This window comes from Plecotus auritus, assembly GCF_963455305.1.
Source record: "Plecotus auritus genome assembly, chromosome: 3".
Classification (NCBI taxonomy): Eukaryota; Metazoa; Chordata; class Mammalia; order Chiroptera; family Vespertilionidae; genus Plecotus; species Plecotus auritus.
In genome coordinates, this window is record NC_137772.1 from 116,179,753 (window position 1) to 116,199,033 (window position 19,281).

Consider the following 19,281-nt stretch of genomic DNA (forward strand, 5'->3'; position numbering starts at 1 on the left):
GGAGCAGCATACCTGCAAGCAACCTGCCCCTGTTCAAGGAGCAGCAGCCTCACAAGCAGCCCATCCCATTCAAGGAACAACAACAGTGCACAGCCATCCCCCATCCAAGGAGCAGCAGCTGTGCACAGCCAGGCCCCATCCAAGGAGCAGAAGCCTCGTGAGCAGTCCACCCCTGTACAAGGAATGGCAGCCACACAGGCAGCCTTCCCCCATCTAAGGGGCAGAAGCCGGGCACAGCCCAGCCCCATGCAAGGAGCAGAAGCCTTGTGATCAGCCCAACCCCATCTGATGAACAGCAGCTGTGCAAGAAGCCTCCCACCACCAGCCGGAGGAAGCACCACTGCTGCAAAAAGGACCCACCAGAGGAGCAGCTGCCAACTGAGGAGAAGCCACTGCCAAGACTTCCCAAGGAGCAACTGTGGCCTGAGGAGCCACTGCCACCCAAGGAGCAGCACCTGCACAACTCAATATCTAGATCCATCAGTGAGAGCAAAAATGGGTAGACAAAGGAACCCCAAAAGAAAGAAAAGGAAGAATTGCCAGAAGAGCAACTGAGTGAAACAGAAACATGCAATATGTCAGAAAAAGATTTCAGAATAAGGGTCATACAGTTCATAAACCAGATGGAGGAAAAAAATTAACAACTTATGTAAGAATCAAGAAGAAATGAGAGTGATATAGCTGCAATAAAAAACACCATGGAAAGTTTCAACAGTACTAGGAGAAGCAGAGGACCGAATTACCGAATTAGAAGACAGGGAAGCAAAACACACCCAAAGTGAACTGCAATTGGAGAAAAAAATTAAAAGACAGCAGGAGAGCCTAAGGGAGCTATGGAACAATATGAAACAAAGCAACATACGAATAATAGGGGAGCCAGAACAACAGTAACAGGAACAAGTCTTAGAAAACCTATTTGAAGAAATAATTTCAGAAAATTTCCCTGATGTGGGGAAGAAAAAAGTCACACAAGCACAGAGAATCCCAAACAAGATGAACCCAAAAAGACTCACACCAAGACACACAATGACGATGGAAAATGTTCAGGACAAAGAGGGGATATTAAAGGCTATAAAAGAGAGACAGAAAGTTACATACAAGGAAGCTCCAATTAGATTATCAAATGATTTCTCAACAGAAACAGATCAGGCCAGAAAAGAATGGAAGGAAATTTAGAAAGTGATGAAAAGCAAGAGACTGAATCCAAGAATACTCTATCCAGCAAGGCTGTCATTCAAAATTGAAGGGGAAATAAGGAGCTTCACAGACAAAAAAAGGCTAAGGGAGTTTATCACTACCAAGCCAGCAATGCAAGAAATGCTAAAGGGACTGATGCAAAAAGAAGAAATAAAAAGGTAAGAAGAAACAAAGGCGCAAAAAGTAAAAATGGCTACAAACAAGTATCAATAATAACTTTAAATGTAAGTGGACTAAATGCTCCAATCAAAGGACATCAAGTGGCTGAATGGATAAAACAAACAAACAAACAAACAAAAATGACCCATACATATGCTGACTGCAAGAGATCCACCTCAGAACAAGGGACTCACACAGACTGAAAGTGAAGGGATGGGAAAATATCTTTCAGGCAATGGAAATGGAAAAAAAAGCTGGGGTAGCAATACCTATATCTGACAAAATAGACATCAAAGTGAAGGCCATAACAAGAGATAAGGAAGGTCACTTCATAATATTAAAGGGATCAATACAACAAGAGGATATAACCCTGATAAACATATGTGCACCCAATGCAAGATCACCCAAATACATATATAAAAAAAACTGTTGGAAGATATCAAGGGAGAGATCGACAACACTACAATCCTAGTAGCAGACTTTAATACACCACTGACATCACTGGATAAAACCTCTAGACAAAAAATCAGCAAAGAAATAGCAATCATAAATGACTCACTAGATCAGATGGACTTAATTGACATCTTCAGAACATTTCACACCAAAGCCACAGAATATATGTTCTTCTCAAGTGCACATGGGACATTTTCAAAAATAGACCACATATTGGATTACAAGAAAAGTCTTCCCAAATTCAAGAAGATTGAAATCATATCAAGTGTCTTTTCATACCACAAAGGCATAATATCAGAAATAAACTTCAATAAAAACTATACAAAAAATTCAAACACTTGGAAGCTGAATAGCATGCTACTAAACAATGTTTGGGTTACCAAAGAGATCAAAGAAGAAATTAAAAACATCCTGGAAAAAAATGACAATAAAAGCACAATAATCCAAAATCTATGAGACACAGTGAAAGCAGTCCTGAGAGGGAAGTTTATAGCTCTACAGGCGTATTTCAAAAAAAAAATAAATAAATAAAAACACAGGAAAATATGGTAGTAAATCATCTAACTCGACAACTCAAAGAATTAAAAAGAGAGCAACAAGAAAAACTGCGAGTGAGCAGAAGGAAGGAGATAATAAAGATCAGAGCAGAAATAAATGACATAGAGACCAAAAAAATAATACTAAAAATCAATGAATTCAAGAGCTGGTTCTTTGAAAGGATAAACAAGATAGATGAACCTCTAGCCAGGATCACCAAGAAGCAGAGGACCGAAATAAACAATATCAGATATGAAAGAGGTGAAATAACAACAGACCCCACAGAAATTCAATGGATTGTTAAAAATACTATGAAAAACTCTATTCCAACAAACTGAACAACCTGGAGGAAATGGACATATTCCTAGAAAAATACAACCTTCCAAAAACTCAATAAGGAAGAATCTGAAAATCTCAATAGGCCGATAACTATGTAAGAAATTGAAGCAGGCATCCAAAAGCTTCCAGCAAACAAAACCCTGGGCCAGACGGCATCACAGGGGAGTTTTGCCAAGCATTCCAGGAAGAACTAAAACCTATCTTCCTCAGACTATTGCAGAAAATTCAAGAGGAAGGAACACTTCCAAGCTCATTCTATGAAGCCAGCATCACCCTAATACCAAAACCAGATAAAGACAACACAATGAAAGAGAATGACAGGCCAATATCCCTCATGAACATAGATGCCAAAATCCTCAACAAAATTCTAGCAAATTGAATCCAGCAGTACATCAGAAAGATCATACACCATGACCAAGTAGGATTTATCCCGGGGATGCTAGGATGGTACAATATTCACAAATCAATCAACGTGATACATCACATAAACATATTGAGAGATAAAAATCACATAGTCATATCAATTGAGCCAGAAAAAGCATTTGATAAAATCCAACACCTTTTCTTTTTTTTTTTAATATATTTTATTGATTGTTTACAGAGAGGAAGGAAGAGGGATAGAGAGTTAGAAACATCGATGAGAGAGAAACATCGATCAGCTGCCTCTTGCACACCTCCTACTGGGAATGTGCCCGCAACCAAGTTACGTGCCCTTGACCAGAATCGAACCTGGGACCTTTCAGTCTGCAGGCCGACGCTCTATCCACTGAGCCAAATTGGTTTTGGCCCAACACCCTTTCTTGATAAAAACTCTCAGCAAAGTGGAAATAGAAGGATCATACCTCAACATAATAAAAGTCATATATAACAAACCCATAGCCAACATCATACTAAATGGGCAAAAACTAAAACCATTTCCCCTAAGAACAGGAACAATACAGGGATGCCCACTCTCATTATTCCTCTTTGACATAGTACTGGAAGTATTAGCCTTTGCGATCAGACAAGAAGAAGAAATAAAAAGCATACCAATTAAAAAAGATGAAGTAAAACTCTCCTTATTCACAGATGACATGATTCTGTAGATAGAAAACTCTAAAGACTCCATCAAAAAATTATTAGACCTAATAAATGAATTTGGCAATGTAGCAGGATACTAAATTAACACTGAGAAATCTATGGCATTTCTATACACCAATGGTGAATTTACACAAAGATAGACTACAAAAGCAATCCCATTTACCCTCACACCAAAAAAAATTAAGATGCCTAGGAATAAACTTAACTAAGGAGTTAAAAGAACTATACGTGGAAAACTACAGGACACTGAAAAAAGAGATAGTGGAAATTAAGATGCCTAGGAATAAACTTAACTAAGGAGTTAAAAGAACTATACGTGGAAAACTACAGGGCACTGAAAAAAGTTCTTCCATAAACAGATGGAAGAACATACCCTGTTCATGGATTGGTAGAATCAACATCATTATAATGTCCATACTACCCAAAGTAATCTATAGATTCATTTCAATCCCCATTAAAATAGCAAAGCTATATTTTATAGACCTAGAACAAACTCTTCAAAAATTCATCTGGAATAAAAAAAAAAGATCCCGAATAGCTGCAGCAATCATGAAAAAGAAGCACAAAGTAGGTGGGATCGCAATACCAGATATCAAGCTGTATTATAAAGCCACTGTCCTCAAAACAGCCTGGTACTGGCACAAGAACAGACATATAGATCAGTGGAATAAAATAGAGAACCCAGAAATCACCCCAAACCACTATGCTCAATTAATATTTGACAAAGGAGGCATGAACATACAATGGAGTCAAGACAGTCTCTTCAATAAATGGTGTTGGGAAAATTGGACAGATACATGCAAAAAAATAAAACTAGATCACCAACTTACACCATAAACAAAAATAAACTCAAAATGGATAAAGGACTTAAACATAAGATGGGAAACCATAAAAATACTAGAGGAATCCACAGGCAGAGAAATCTTAGACATATGCTGAAACAATTTATTCAGTGATACAGGTCTTGGGTAATGGAAACTAAGGAGAAAATAAACAAATGGTCTTACATCAAAATAAAAAGCTTCTGCATAGCAAAAGAAACCATTAACAAAACAACAAGAGAACACTGCATGGGAGAACATATTTGCCAATGTTATCTCCGATAAGGGTTTAATCTCCAACATTTACAGGGAACTCATACAACTTAACAAAAGGAAGGTAAACAACACATTCAAAAAATGGGCAATGGATCTAAATAGATACTTTTCAAAAGAAGACAAAAGGAAGGCCAAGAGGCATATGAAAACATGCCCAAAGTCACTAATTGTCCAAGAGATGCAAATAAAAGAGAATGCCATACCATCTCACACCTGTCAGAATGGCTATCATCTACAAATCAATAAACAACAAGTGCTGGCGAGGATGCGGAGAAAAAGGAACCCTCGTGCACTGCTGGTTGGAATGCAGACTGGTGCGGCCAATGTGGAGAACAGTATGGCTTTTCCTAAAAAAAACTAAAAGTGGAACTCCCATTTGACCCAGTGATCCCATTTCTAGGAATATATCACAAGAAACTAGAAACAACAATGAAAAAGGATATATGCACCCTTATGATCATAGCTGCACAACTCACCATAGCTAATATTTGGAAACAGCCTAAGTGCCCATCTGCCGATAGGTGGATTAAAAAACTGTGGTACATTGCCCTAACCAGTTTGGCTCAATGGATAGAGCATCAGCCTGTGGACTGAAGGGTCCCAGGTTCAATTCCGGTCAAGGGCATGTACCTTGGTTGCGGGTACATCCCCAGTAGGAGGTGTGCAGGAGGCAGCTGATAGATATTTATCTCTCATCGATGTTTCTAACTATCACTCTCCCTTCCTCTCTGTAAAAAATCAATACAAATATATTTTAAAAAAACACACACAAAAAAAACCAACCTGTGGTACATCTACACAATGGAATACTATGCTCTGGTAAAAATGAATGAATTCTTACTATTTGCAACAGCATTGACGTAACTGGAAAGGGTTATGCTAAGTGAAATAAGCCAGTCAGAGAAAGTTAAGTATCACATGATCTCACTCATTTATGGAATATAATGAACAACATAAACTGATGAACAAAAATAGATCCAGAGACAGTGAAGCATTGTTCAGACCATCAAACCTCAGAGGGAAGGGTGCGGGGGGAAGGATGAGGGATCAACCAATGGACTTGTATGCCTGCATATAAGCCCTACCAATGCACACAGGAAACAGGTGGGTGAGGGAATGAATGGGGGGTTGGGGGGGTAATGGGGGGATAAGGACACATATGTAATACCTTCCTCAATAAAGACATTTTAAAAAAAGAACAAAGATATTCACATTCAGAAAGAAATCAATTTTTATATGTAAAACTACAAGTTTTATTTTAAAGTTGTTATTAAATGTTGATGGTTATATGATGAAATAATCTTATTATTTACACTTGTAAGGCAATGTTTTTCACAACATTTGGAAAACAGTGTGAAATAGACATCAAAAAACTTAAAATTTCCTTACATTTTTTTCACTTTTGGGAATATCATATATAATAAAAGCCTAATATGCTAAGTGTCCAGTCATCCGGTCAGCCGTTCAACCAATCAAAGTGTAATATGCTAATGATATGCTAAGGCCACTCAACTACTCACTATGACATGCACTGAACACAAGGGGGCAGACAGTCAACCAGTCAACCAGATGCTATGATGTGCACTGACCACCTGGGGTCCTTCCACAGTCACTCCCTGGGTGGCCAACCTTCCACGTCCCTCCCTGGGCCCAATCATGCACCAGTGGTGTCCCTTGGCCTGGCCTGCACCCTCTCACAATCCGGGTCCCCTCAGGGGATGTCAGAGAGCTGGTTTTGGCCCAATTCTGCAGGCCAGGCCAAGCAATTTCACTGGTGCACAAATTCGTGCACTGGGCCTCTAGTAAAAGTATAAGCTATCGTCAGAATCTGAATTTACAGCATTTATACTATTCAGATCATAAATAATCTAAACTATAACAGAGATTTATGTAAAAAGGGGGAAATAAAAAATATGTCTAATATTGACAAGCTAATTAAGTAAATTATATCTACTACATGGAATAATATTTTACATTGATTTAAAAAACTGTAAAAATTCATGCAAAATTTATGTCAAATTTATTTGACATCAGTAAATAAATTGAATAAGCAATATAATTACACTGGTTTTTAGATATGCAGAGGAGATGTGTTAAGAAGTAAGTTAAAAATTTTTACAGGTTTTTAATTTGCATCACTCTGAGGATCAGTGACTTTGAGCATTTTTTCATTTGACCTCTTTGGAGATTCGTCTATTTAGGTCCTGTGCCCATATTTTGACTAATTATTCCAGTACTAGAGGCCTGGTGCATGAAATTTGTGCACTGGAGGGGTGTCCCTCAGCCCAGCCTTCACCCTTTCCAATCTGGGACCCCTAGACAGGGCCTAAACCAGCAGTTGGACATCTCCCTCAAAACCCAGGACTGCTGGCTCCCAACCGCTCACCTGGTTGCCAGCCTGATCACCCTCTAACCACTCCTCTGCCAGCCTGATCAATGCCTAACTTCTCCCCTGCTGGCCCGATTGCCCCTAACTGTCCTCCCCTGCAGACCCGGTCGCCCCCAACTGCCCTCCCCTGCAGACCCGGTCGCCCCCAACTGCCCTCCCCTGCTGGCCTGGTCCCCCCCAACTGCACTCCCCTGCAGGCCTGGTCCTCCCAACTGCCCTTCCCTGCCAGCCTGTTTGCCCCCAAGTGCCCTGCTGGCCTGGTCACCCCCAACTGCCCTCCCTTGCTGGCCTGATCGCCCACAACTACCCTCCTCTGCTGGTCATCTTGTGGCGGCCATCTTTGACCACATGGGGGCGTCCATCTTGTGAGAGGGTGTGAAGGTCAATTTGCATATTATCTCTTTATTATATAGGACTTATCTTAGTAAGCATGTCTTTATTTAATCTTTTTAAAAAAATCAACATTTTGCTGAGTATAGAATTATGATATTGCAGTTATCCATGACACTATATTATTTTACATCATAGCATTTAAAATTTGTAACTCTGTATTTATTTTTTCAATATCTGTATTCCCAACTGGCCTACTGGGTCATAAATTGTATGTGTATGGGGACTATGCCCATTGTAGACAGTAATGGATATATATATATATATCCTATATAATAAAAGGCTAATATGCCAATTGTTCCCTTGGGCTGGAGTTCAGCCAAAGGGGAGTTTGACCACTCACTATGACATTCACTGACCACCAAGGGGTGGCGCGGAAAATGGTGGGCGTTGGTGTGCAGCGCTGTCAGCTGGTAACCCCAATGGGCCCCGATGTGAGTGGGACCGTGGCGGGATGGTGGAGCAGGTGAGCAGGCAGCACCAGGCCAAGGCAGGTGCATGTGGGGGGCCCACTTGCCCCCTGGTCACCTGGCAGACAACGACAAGCAGCAGTGGCAGTGGGTGGAGTGAGCAGCAGGTGCCAGGCCAAGATGGGGTGCCAGTCGGGGCTGCAGGGCTGGGAGGCTGGGGATGCGAGCTGGGGCTGTGAGACTAGGGGTGTAGGCTAGGGCCCATCCTCTGCTGGCCACCCCAAAGGACCCCACCCGTGCACAAATTTCATGCACCAGGCCTTTGTTCTTCTATAATTTAAATTCTTTATTGCTTAAGGTATTACATATGTCTCCCTTCTCCCTCAATGACCTCTTCCTGGCCACCCCTAGCCCCAGCACATGCCATTACCACCCCCCTCCTATCTGTGTCCATTGGTTATGCTCCCATGCATGCATACAAATCCTTTGGTTGATCTCTTATCCTGTCACCACCCACCTTCCCTCATAAGTTGGACAGTCTGTTCAATGCTCTATGACTGGTTCTATTTTTGTTCATCAGTTTATGTTGTTCATTATATTCCACAAATGAGGGAAATCATGTGATATTTACCTTTCTCTGACTGGCTTATTTCGCTTAGCATAATGCTCTCCAGTTCCATCCATGCTGTTGCAAATGGTAAGAATTCCTTCTTTTTATAGCAGCGTAGTATCCCACTGTGTAGATGTACCAGTTTTCTAATCCACTATTCTGCTGATGGGCACTTAGGCTGTTTCCAAATCTTAGCTATTGTAAATTGTGCTGTTATGAAACTAGGAGTGCATATATCTTTTCTGATTGGTGTTTGTGTTTTCTTGGGATATATTCCTAGAAGTGGGATTACTGAACCCAATGGAAGTTCCATTTTTATTTTTTTTAGGAAATGCCATATTGTTTTCTACAGTGGCTGCATTAGTCTGCATTCCCACCAGCAGGGCAAAAGGATTTTTTTTTCTCCACATCCTCTCCAGCACTTATTGTTTGTTGATTTGTTGATGATAGCCATTCTGACAGGTCTGAAATGGTACCTCATTGTTGTTTTGATTTGCATCTCTCAGATGATTAGTGACTTTGAGCATGTTTTCATATATCTCTGGGCCTTCTGTGTGTCCTCTTTCAAAAACTGTCTATTTAGGTCATTTGCCCATTTTTTATTGGATTGTTTATCTCCCTTTTGTTAAGTTGTATGAGTTCCCTATACCTTTTGGAGATTAAACCCTTATTGGTGATAACATTGGCAAATATGTTCTTCCATGCAGTGGGCTTTCTTGTTGTTTTGTTGATGGTTTCATTTGCTGGGCAGAAGCTTTTTATTTTTATTTAGTCCCATTTGTTTATTTTCATCCTTAGTTTTCATTGCCCTCAGAGCTGTCTGTATCAGTAAAGATATTGCTACAATAAATGTCTACTATTTTGCTTCCTATGGTTTCTCCTAGGAATTTTATGGTTTCCCAGCTTACTTTTAAGTCCTTTATCCATTTTGAGTTTACTTTTGTGTATGGTGTAAGTTGATGGTCTAGTTCATTTTTTTGCATGTATCTGTCCAGTTTTCCCAACACCATTTATTGAAGAGATTGTCTTGATTTCATTGTATGCTCTGCCTCCTTTGTCAAATATTAATTGAGCATAATGGCTTGTGTCGATTTCTGGGTTCTCTGTTCTGTTCCATTGGTCTATATGTCTGTTCTTTTGCCAGTACCAGACAGTTTTGAGAACAGTGGCTTTGTAATATAGCTTGATATCTTGTATTGTGATCCCTCCACCTTTGTTCTTCTTTCTCAGGACTGCTATTACTATTTGGGGTCTTTTTTTATTCCAGATGAATTTCCCCTAAGAACAGGAACTTGTAAAATATGCCTTTAGTATTTTAATGGGGATTGCAATGAATTCATCCATTGCTTTGGGTACTATGGATATTATAATGATGTTGATTCTACCAATCCATGAACATGATATATTCTTCCATTTGTTTATGTCTTCCTCTATCTCTTTTTTCAGTGTCCTGTAATTTTCTGAGTACAGCTCCTTTACCTTCTTGATTAAATTTATTCCTAGGCATCTTAACTTTTTTGTTGCAATGATCAATGAGATTTTTTTATGGTTTCTCTTTCTGTGAGTTCATTATCCTATCTAATAAAGAGGGAATATGCTAATTGACCATCACTCTGTCACAAAGATGGCTGCACCCACAGCTGAAGCCAAGTTCCCATAAGGAGCCTTAATGAGCAATCAGCAGGGACCTGAGGCTACACCCTCCTCTGCCCCCATAGGGCTAGACATGGGACCTCAGGCTGCGCCCCCCCCACCAGCAGGCCTTGACAGGGTACCTCAGGCCGTGCCCCCGGCCCTGGCATCAGGCTGGGGGACCTCAGGCCATGCCCCCCACCCCGGCGCCAGGCCAGGGGATCTGAAGCCATGCCCCCCGCCCCGCGGGGCTTGATGGGGGATCTTAAGGTGCACTTCCCATCCTGGTGCTGGGCTAGGGGACCTCAGGCTGCTCCCCCTGGGCCAAGCTGGGGGACCTCAGGCCATGCCCCCCACCAGGTGGGGCTTGACAGAGGACTTCAGGCCATGCCCCCCACCCCGGCATCAGGCCGGGGAACCTGAGGCTGTGCCCCCCTGCCTGGATAGGCTTGACGGGGGACCTCAGGCCATACCCTCCACCCAGCGGGGCTTGACAGAGGACCTCAAGGTGCACCCCCAGTGCTGGGTCGGCGAACTCAGGCCACACCCCTCACCCCAGCACCAGGCCAAGGAACCTCAGACTGCATCCCCCACCCAGCGGGGCTTGATGGGGGACCTCAGGCCGCACCCCCCACCTGGCGGATCTTAACAGGGGACCTCAGGCTGTGCCTCCTGCCTTGACACCAGGCCGTGCCTCCTGCCTTGACACCAGGCCAGGGGACCTCAGGCCACGCCCCCCATCCAGCGGGGCTTGACGGGGACCTCAGGCCTCGCCCCCTGCTCCAGCGCCAGGCCGGGGGACCTCAGGACACATACCCCGCCCAGCGGGGCTTAATGGGGAACCTCAAGGTGCACCCCCAGTGCTGGGTCAGGGGAACTCAGGCCGCACCCCCTGCTCAGCAAGGCTTAATGGGGGACCTGAGGCTGCACCCCTCTGCCGGTGGGGATTGACAGGGACCTGAGGCTGTGCCCCCCTCCCAGTGCTGGGCCAGGGGACCTGAGGCTGCACCCCCCACCTGGCAGGGCTTGATGGGGGACCTCAGGCCATGCCCCCCACCCAGCGGGGCTTGACAGGGGATCTCAGGCCATGTCCCCAACCTGGTGGTCCTTGATGGGGGACCTTAAGGCATGGCCCCCGCCCCAGTCTGGGCTGGGAGACCTCAGGCCACGCCCCCATCCTGGCACTGGGCCAGGGGACCTGAGGCTCTATCCCCTGCCTGATGGGGCTTGACAAGAGTGGGACTGGCCAGGTCTGGGTCTAGCCCAATAGGGGTGGGGGCTGGCCGGGTCTGGGTCTCACGTGATTTTAAGGCATATGTGGGTGGGTGGGGACTTGACTCTGGGTCCCGTGGTGAGACCCAGACTCTGATAGGAGGAAGGTTTTCATATACATTTTACTAATTTTCTTTCATCTCTGACACTTCTATTATAGATAAAGGGCAAATAGCAATATTAAATTATTTCCTCTAATTAATTCCCTTTTAATGTGCATGAATTTTGTGCACTGGGTCACTAGTTGTATAAAAAGGCCATAGATTTCTGGGTTTTAATTTTGTATCCTGCTACACTGCTGAATTCATTTATTACTTCTAGTTGTTTTTAGATGGTGTCTTTAGGGTTTTCTATATACCATATCATATAATCTGTGAATAATGACAATTTTACTTATTTTTTCCAATTTGGATGCCTTTTATTTCTTCTTCTTGTCTGATCGCAATGGCTAGACTTCCAGTATAACAGGAGTGGTGAGAGTGGGCATGCCTTCTTGTTGCTGTTCTTAGGGGAAATTGTTTTAGTTTTTGTCCATTGAGTATGATTTTGGCTGTAAGTTTTTCATATAAGGCTTTTATTATGTTGAGTTATGATTGCTTTATTCTCACTTTGCTGAGAGCTTTTATCCAGAATGGGTGTTGGATTTTGTCAAATGTCTTTTCTGGATCAATTGATAAGATTATGTGATGTTTATCTCTCCATTAGTTTATGTGATGTATCACACTTATTGATTTGCAGATATTGTAGCAGCCTTTCATCCCTGGAATAAATCTCACTTGGTCATGGTGTATGATCTTTCTAATATAATGCTGGATCCAATTTGCTAGAATTTTGTTGAGGATTTTAGCATCTATCTATGTTCATCAGAAATATTGTCTTGTAATTTTCTGCCTTTGTAGTGTCTTTATCTGCTTTTGGGATTAGGGCAGTGGTCGGCAAACTGCAGCTCGCGAGCCACATGCGGCTCTTTGGCCCCTTGAGTGTGGCTCTTCCACAAAATACCACAGCCTGGGCTAGTCTATTTTGAAGAAGTGGCGTTAGAAGAAGTTTAAGTTTAAAAAATTTGGCTCTCAAAATAAATTTCAATTGTTGTACTGTTGATATTTTGATCTGTTGACTAATGAGTTTGCCGACCACTGGGTTAGGGTAATGCTGGCTCCATAGAAAGAGCTTGATAGTGTGCCTTCCTCTTGAATTTTTTGGAATAATCTGAGGATAGGTTTTAGTTGTTTAAATGTTTGGTAAAACTCCCCTATGAAGCCATCTGACCCAGGGCCTTTTGTTTTCTCGAAGTTTTTTGATTACTGCTTCAATTTCCTCCTTAGTTATGGGCCTGGTGAGTTTTTTTTATTCATCTTGATTGAGTTTTGGAATGTCATGTTTTTCTAGGAATATGTCCATTTATTCTAGGTTGCTTATTTTGTTGAATAGAGTTGTTCATAGTATTTTTTTTAATCTTTTGTATTTCTATGGGGTCTGTTGTTACTTTACCTTTTTCATTTCTGATTTTGTTTATTTGGGTCCTTTCTCTTTGCTTCTTGGTGAGCCTGGCTAAAGGTTCATCAATCTTGTTTATCCTTTCAAAGAACCAGCTCTTGGTTTCATTGATCTTTTGTATTTTTTGTATTTTTGTCTGTTTGTTTTTTTGGGTCTCTATTTTATATATACACCCTTCAGGATGGGTGCCAGATGCAGGGCTCATGGCTGAAGAGCGCCGCTGTGGGTGGTGCAAGCCTTTCCCAATCGAGATTGATTGGGTATGAGTGCGAGGCAGGCAGGCACCACAGGGCCAGGATGAGCAGGAGCGGCAGGTGCTATTGGACTGTGAGTTTCGGCCAGATCCCCACAGGCCACACCAAGGGACCCCACCTGTGCATGAATTCATGCACTTGGCCTCTAGTTATGAATATATATATATATATATATATATATATATATATATATATATATGAATTAAAATTAGGTAGCTTCCAAATTCCACTTCTTTCTTTTTCACTGGGGAGAAAATGTGCTTAAGGCATGGAGCAGCGAAGAGTTGTGTTTCAGTCTATATGTTAATCACTTCCCAGGATTCATGTGACAGTAGAAAAACCCTAATTGCCAGGGAGCCACATGGCCCTAAATTTCCTGAACTAGTGAGCCCCATGTCCTGAAAGCTTTGGACCATCAGACTACTGTGAAGACCTTAGATTCTGTTTTTGTTAGTCATTTTTATATGAACTTTTTTTCCTGAACATCAAAGCATTTCCTCTGGCCCTGCATTGCTAGGAGTAAGGGATAGTATTTTAAATCATGAAGGTCCATAGCAACTCTGATAGTGAGGAGAAGATGCAGAAGGGCAGCTTCTCCAGCCACTTCATACGCTTAGAGAGGAACCTCATGGTGCACCATAACTTCCAGAAAAATTCTAGAAAAGATGTAGTTTAATATATTCCAGATATTAAACTACAACAGTGTCCCATCTGTGGTCCTGCTTTTGATGGTTTCAGTTACCTGTGGTCAATCTCAGTTTCAAAATAGTAAATGGAAAATTTCAGAACTAAATAAATTATGTTTGTACTTGCCTGTTGTTCTGAGTACTGTGATGAAATCTATCCTGCCCAGGTCATGAATCTTCCCTTTGTCCAATGTCTCCAGGCTGTGTACACTACCTGCCCATTGGTCACTTTGTAGCACCTAGGTTATCAGATAGACAATAACCTCAAAGCACTATAGTAATTATGCTGATAATTCAGATATGACAAAGGGGTGCCATAAAGTGTTTCACGTAAGTGAAAAAGTATGTACATACAGGAAAAAACAGCTATGTGGTTCGGTTCTATCTGTAGTTTCAAGCATCCACTGGGGGTCTTAGAATGTATTTCCCATGGGTAAGAGGGGACTAATGTGTATAACAAAGCTACAGAAATTAAAATATTTTCAAACTGGAAATAAAATAGTCCAGAACCTAGAACTAAATATGAAATAAAGAATTTACTGAAGGGTCATTGTTTAATAGTGAAGAAAAGCTGCCTTATTCAATAAGTTGTGTAAACCCTATGTCACCCCTTTATCAAGACAAATTCCAAACACATCTTTAAACACTTCAACATGAACCATTAAAGTGATAAAATAGAGATATATTTTTTTTCAAATTTTTATTAAGGTATTATATGTGTACATATCTTACCATTGTCCCCCCACCCCACTCCCATACATGCCCTCACCCCCCAATGTTTTGCATCCGTTGGTTACTCTTATATGCATGCATACAAGTCCTTCAGTTGATCTCTTATTTCCCCCACCTCTCCCTAACCTTACCACTGTAATTTGACAGTCTGTTTGATGCTTTACTGCCTCTGTAACTATCTTTTGGTTCATCAGTTTATAATGTTTTTCATTATCACCAAATGAGTGAGATCATGTGGTATTTTTCTTTCATTGACTGGCTTATTTCACTTAGCATAATGTTCTCTAATTCCATCCAGGTGCCTACAAATGATAGTAATTCCTTCTTTTTTATGGCAGCATAGTATTCCATTGTGTAGATGTACCATAGTTTTCTGATCCAGTCATCTGCTGATGGGCACCTAGGCTGTTTCCAAATCTTAGCTATTGTAAATTGTGCTGCTATGAACATAGGGGTGCATATATCCTTTCTGATTGGTGTTTCTGGTTTCTTAGGATATATTCCTAGGAGTGGGATTACAGGGTCAAATGGGAGTTCCATTTTCAGTTTTTTGAGGAAACTCCATACTGTTCTCCACAGTGGCTGCACCAGTCTGCATTCCCACCAGCAGTGCACGAGGGTTCCTTTTTCTCCACATCCTCGCCAACACTTGTCGTTTGTTGATTTGTTGATGATAACCATTTTGACAGGTGTGAGATGGTATCGCATTGTTGTTTTGATTTGCATCTCTCGGATAATTAGTGACTTTGAGCATGTTTTCATGTGTCTCTTGGCCTTCCTTCTGTCTTCTTTCGAAAAGATTCTATTTAGGTCCGTTGCCCATTTTTTTATTGGATCCTTTATCTTCCTTTTATTAAGTTGTATAAGCTGCCTGTAGATGTTGGAAATTAAACCTTTATCAGTGATACCATTTGCAAATATGTTCTCCCATACAGTGGGGTTTCTTGTTGTTTTGTTGATGGTTTCTTTTGCTGTGCAAAAGCTTTTTATTTTGATGTAGTTCGATTTGTTTATTTTCTGTTTGGCTTCCATTGCCCTAGGGGCAGTATCACTGAAAAAGTTCTTTTGGCATATGTCTGAGATTTTGCTGCCTGTGGATTCCTCTAGTATTTTTATGGTTTCCCTTCTTATATTTAAGTCCTGTACCCATTTTGAGTTTATTTTTGTGTATGGTGTAAGTTGGTGATCTAGTTTCATTTTTTTGCATGTATCTGTCCAATTTTCCCAACACCATTTATTAAAGAGACTGTCTTGACTCCATTGTATGCTCATGCCTACTTTGTCAAATATTAAATGCGCATATTGGTTTGGGTCGATATCTGGATTCTCTATTCTGTTCCATTGATCTATATGTCTGTTCTTGTGCCAGTACCAGGCTGTTTTGATGACAGTGGCTTTGTAATACAGCTTGAAATCTGGTATTGAGATCCCTCCTACTTTATTCTTCTTTCTCAGGATTGCTGTGGCTATTCGGGGTCTTTTTTTATTCCAGATGAATTTTTGGAGAGTTCTTTCTAGGTCTGTGAAATACGCCGTTGGTATTTTAATGGGGAGTGCATTGAATCTATAGATTGCTTTGGGTAGTATGGACATTTTAATGATGTTGATTCTACCAATCCATGAACATGGTATGTTCTTCCATCTGTTTACATCTTCCTCTATCTCTTTTTTCAGTGTCCTGTAGTTTTGCACATATAGGTCTTTTACCTCCTTGGTTAGGTTTATTCCTAAGTATCTTAATTTTTTTGGTGCGATGGAAAATGGGATTGCTTTTTTAGTCTCTCTTTCTGTAAGTTCATTGTTGGTGTATAGAAATGTCATAGATTTCTTGGTGTTAATTTTGTATCCTTCTACATTGCCGAATTCATTTATTAAGTCGGTTAGTTTTTTGATGGAGTCTTTCGGGTTTTTTATGTACAATATCATGTCATCTGCAAATAAGGACAGCTTTACTTCTTCTTTTCCAATTTGGATGCCTTTTATTTCTTCTTCTTGTCTAATTGCAGTGGCTAATACTTCCAGTACTATGTCAAACAGGAGTGGTAAGAGTGGGCATCCCTGTCTTGTTCCTGTTCTTAGGGGAAATGGTTTTAGTTTTTGCCCATTGAGTATGATGTTAGCTGTGGGTTTATCATATATAGCTTTTATTATGTTGAGGTATGATCCTTCTATTCCCACCTTGTTGAGAGTTTTTATCAAGAAAGGGTGTTGGATTTTGTCAAATGCTTTTTCTGCATCAATTGATATGACTATGTGATTTTTATCTCTCAATTTGTTTATGTGATGTATCACATTTATTGATTTGCGGATATTGAACCATCCTTGCATTCCTGGGATAAACCCTACTTGGTCATGGTGTATGATCTTTCTGATGTACTGCTGGATCCTATTTGCTAGAATTTTATTGAGGATTTTGGCATCTACATTCATGAGGGATATTGGCCTGTAATTCTCCTTCATTGTGTTGTCTTTATCTGGTTTTGGTATTAGGGTGATGCTGGCTTCATAGAAGGAGCTTGGAAGTGTTCCTTCCTCTTGAATTTTTTGGAATAGTCTGAGGAGGATAGGTTTTAGTTCTTCCTTGAATGTTTGGTAGAACTCTCCTGTGAAGCCGTCTGGCCCCGGGCTTTTGTTTGCCGGAAGCTCTTTGATGACTGCTTCAATTTCTTCCATAGTTACTGGCATGTTGAGCTGTTTAGATTCTTCCTGATTGAGTTTTGGAAGGTTATATTTTTCTAGGAATATGTCCATTTCCTCCAGGTTGTCCAGTTTGTTGGAATAGAGTTGTTCATAGTATTTTTTAACAATCCTTTGTATTTCGGCGGGATCTGTTGTTATTTCACCTCTTTCATTTCTGATTTTGTTTATTTGGGTCTTCTCTCTTTGCTTCTTGGTGAGCCTGGCTAGAGATTCATCAATCTTGTTTATCCATTCAAAGAACCAGCTCTTGGTTTTGTTGATCTTTTGTATTGTTTCTTTGGTCTCTATGTCGTTTATATCTGCCCTGATCTTTATTATTTCCTTCCTTCTGCTTACACTGGGCTTTTCTTGTTGCTCTTTTTCTAACTCTTTGAGTTGTTGGGTTTGGTAATTTATTACCATTGTTTCTTGTTTTTTGCAGTAGGCTTGTAGAGCTATGAACTTCCCTCTCAAGACTGCTTTCGCTGTGTCCCATAGATTTTGGATTGTAGTGTTTTCATTGTCATTTGTTGCCATGATGTTTTTTATTTCTTCTTTGATCTCTCTGGTAACCGAGTCATGGTTTAATAGCATGCTGTTTAGCCTCCATGTGTTTGATTTCTTTGGGTTGTTTTTATTGTAGTTGATTTCCAGTTTTATGCCACTGTGGTCTGAGAAGATGCTTGATATGATTTCTATCTTCTTGAATTTGAAGAGACTTTGCCTATGTCCCAACATATGATCTATCTTTGAAAATGACCCATGTGCACTTGAGAAGAATGTATATTCTGTGGCTTTGGGGTGAAATGTTCTGAAGATGTCAATTAATTCCATCTGGTCTAGTGAGTCATTTAGGATTGATGTTTCTTTGCTGATTTTTTGTTTAGAGGATTTGTCCAATGGTGATAGTGGGGTATTAAAGTCTCCTACTATGATTGTATTGCTGTCAATCTCTCTCTTGATATCCTCCAGAAGTTTTTTTATGTATTTGGGTGCTCCTGTATTGGGTGCATATATATTTACCAGAGTTATTTCTTCTTGTTGGATTGCTCCCTTTAGTATTATGAAGTGGCCTTCCTTATTTCATGTTATGTCCTTCAGTTTGAGATCTAATTTGTCAGATATAAGTATTGCTAACCCAGCTTTTTTTTTTCAGTTCCATTTGCCTGGAAAACCTTTTTCCATCCCTTCACCCTCAGTCTGTGTGCATCTTTTTTTCTGAGGTGGGTTTCTTGTAGACAGCAGATATATGGGTCATGTTTTCTTATCCAATCCATTTCCCTATGTCTTTTGTTTGGGGCATTTAATCCGTTTACATTTAAAGTTATTATTGATAGGTACTTATTTGTCGCCATTCCTATTCTTTACACCGGTGTTCCTTCTTCGCTTCCTATTTCTTTTTTTTTTTTTTTTTACAACAGACCCTTTAGCATTTCTTGCATTGCTGGTTTGGTGGTAATAAATTCCCTTAGTCCTTTTCTGTCTGTGAAGCTCCTGATTTCACCTTCAATTTTGATTGACAGCCTTGCTGGGTACAGTATTCTTGGATTCAGACCCTTCCTTTGCATGACTTTGTATATTTCATTCCAGTCCCTTCTGGCCTGATGAGTTTCTGTTGAGAAATCAGTTGCTAGTCTGATGGGGGTTCCTTTGTATGTAACTTTCTGTCTCTCTCTTGCCACTTTTAAGATTTTTACTTTGTCTTGGTGTTTGCCAATTTAATTATAATGTGACTTGGCGTCGGTCTTTTGGGGTTCATTTTGCTTGGGACTCTGTGAGCTTCTTGGATTTGTGTGGGTTTTTTCTTCTCTATATCAGGGAAATTTTCTGTCATTATTTCTTCAAAGAGGTTTTCTATTCCTTGCTCA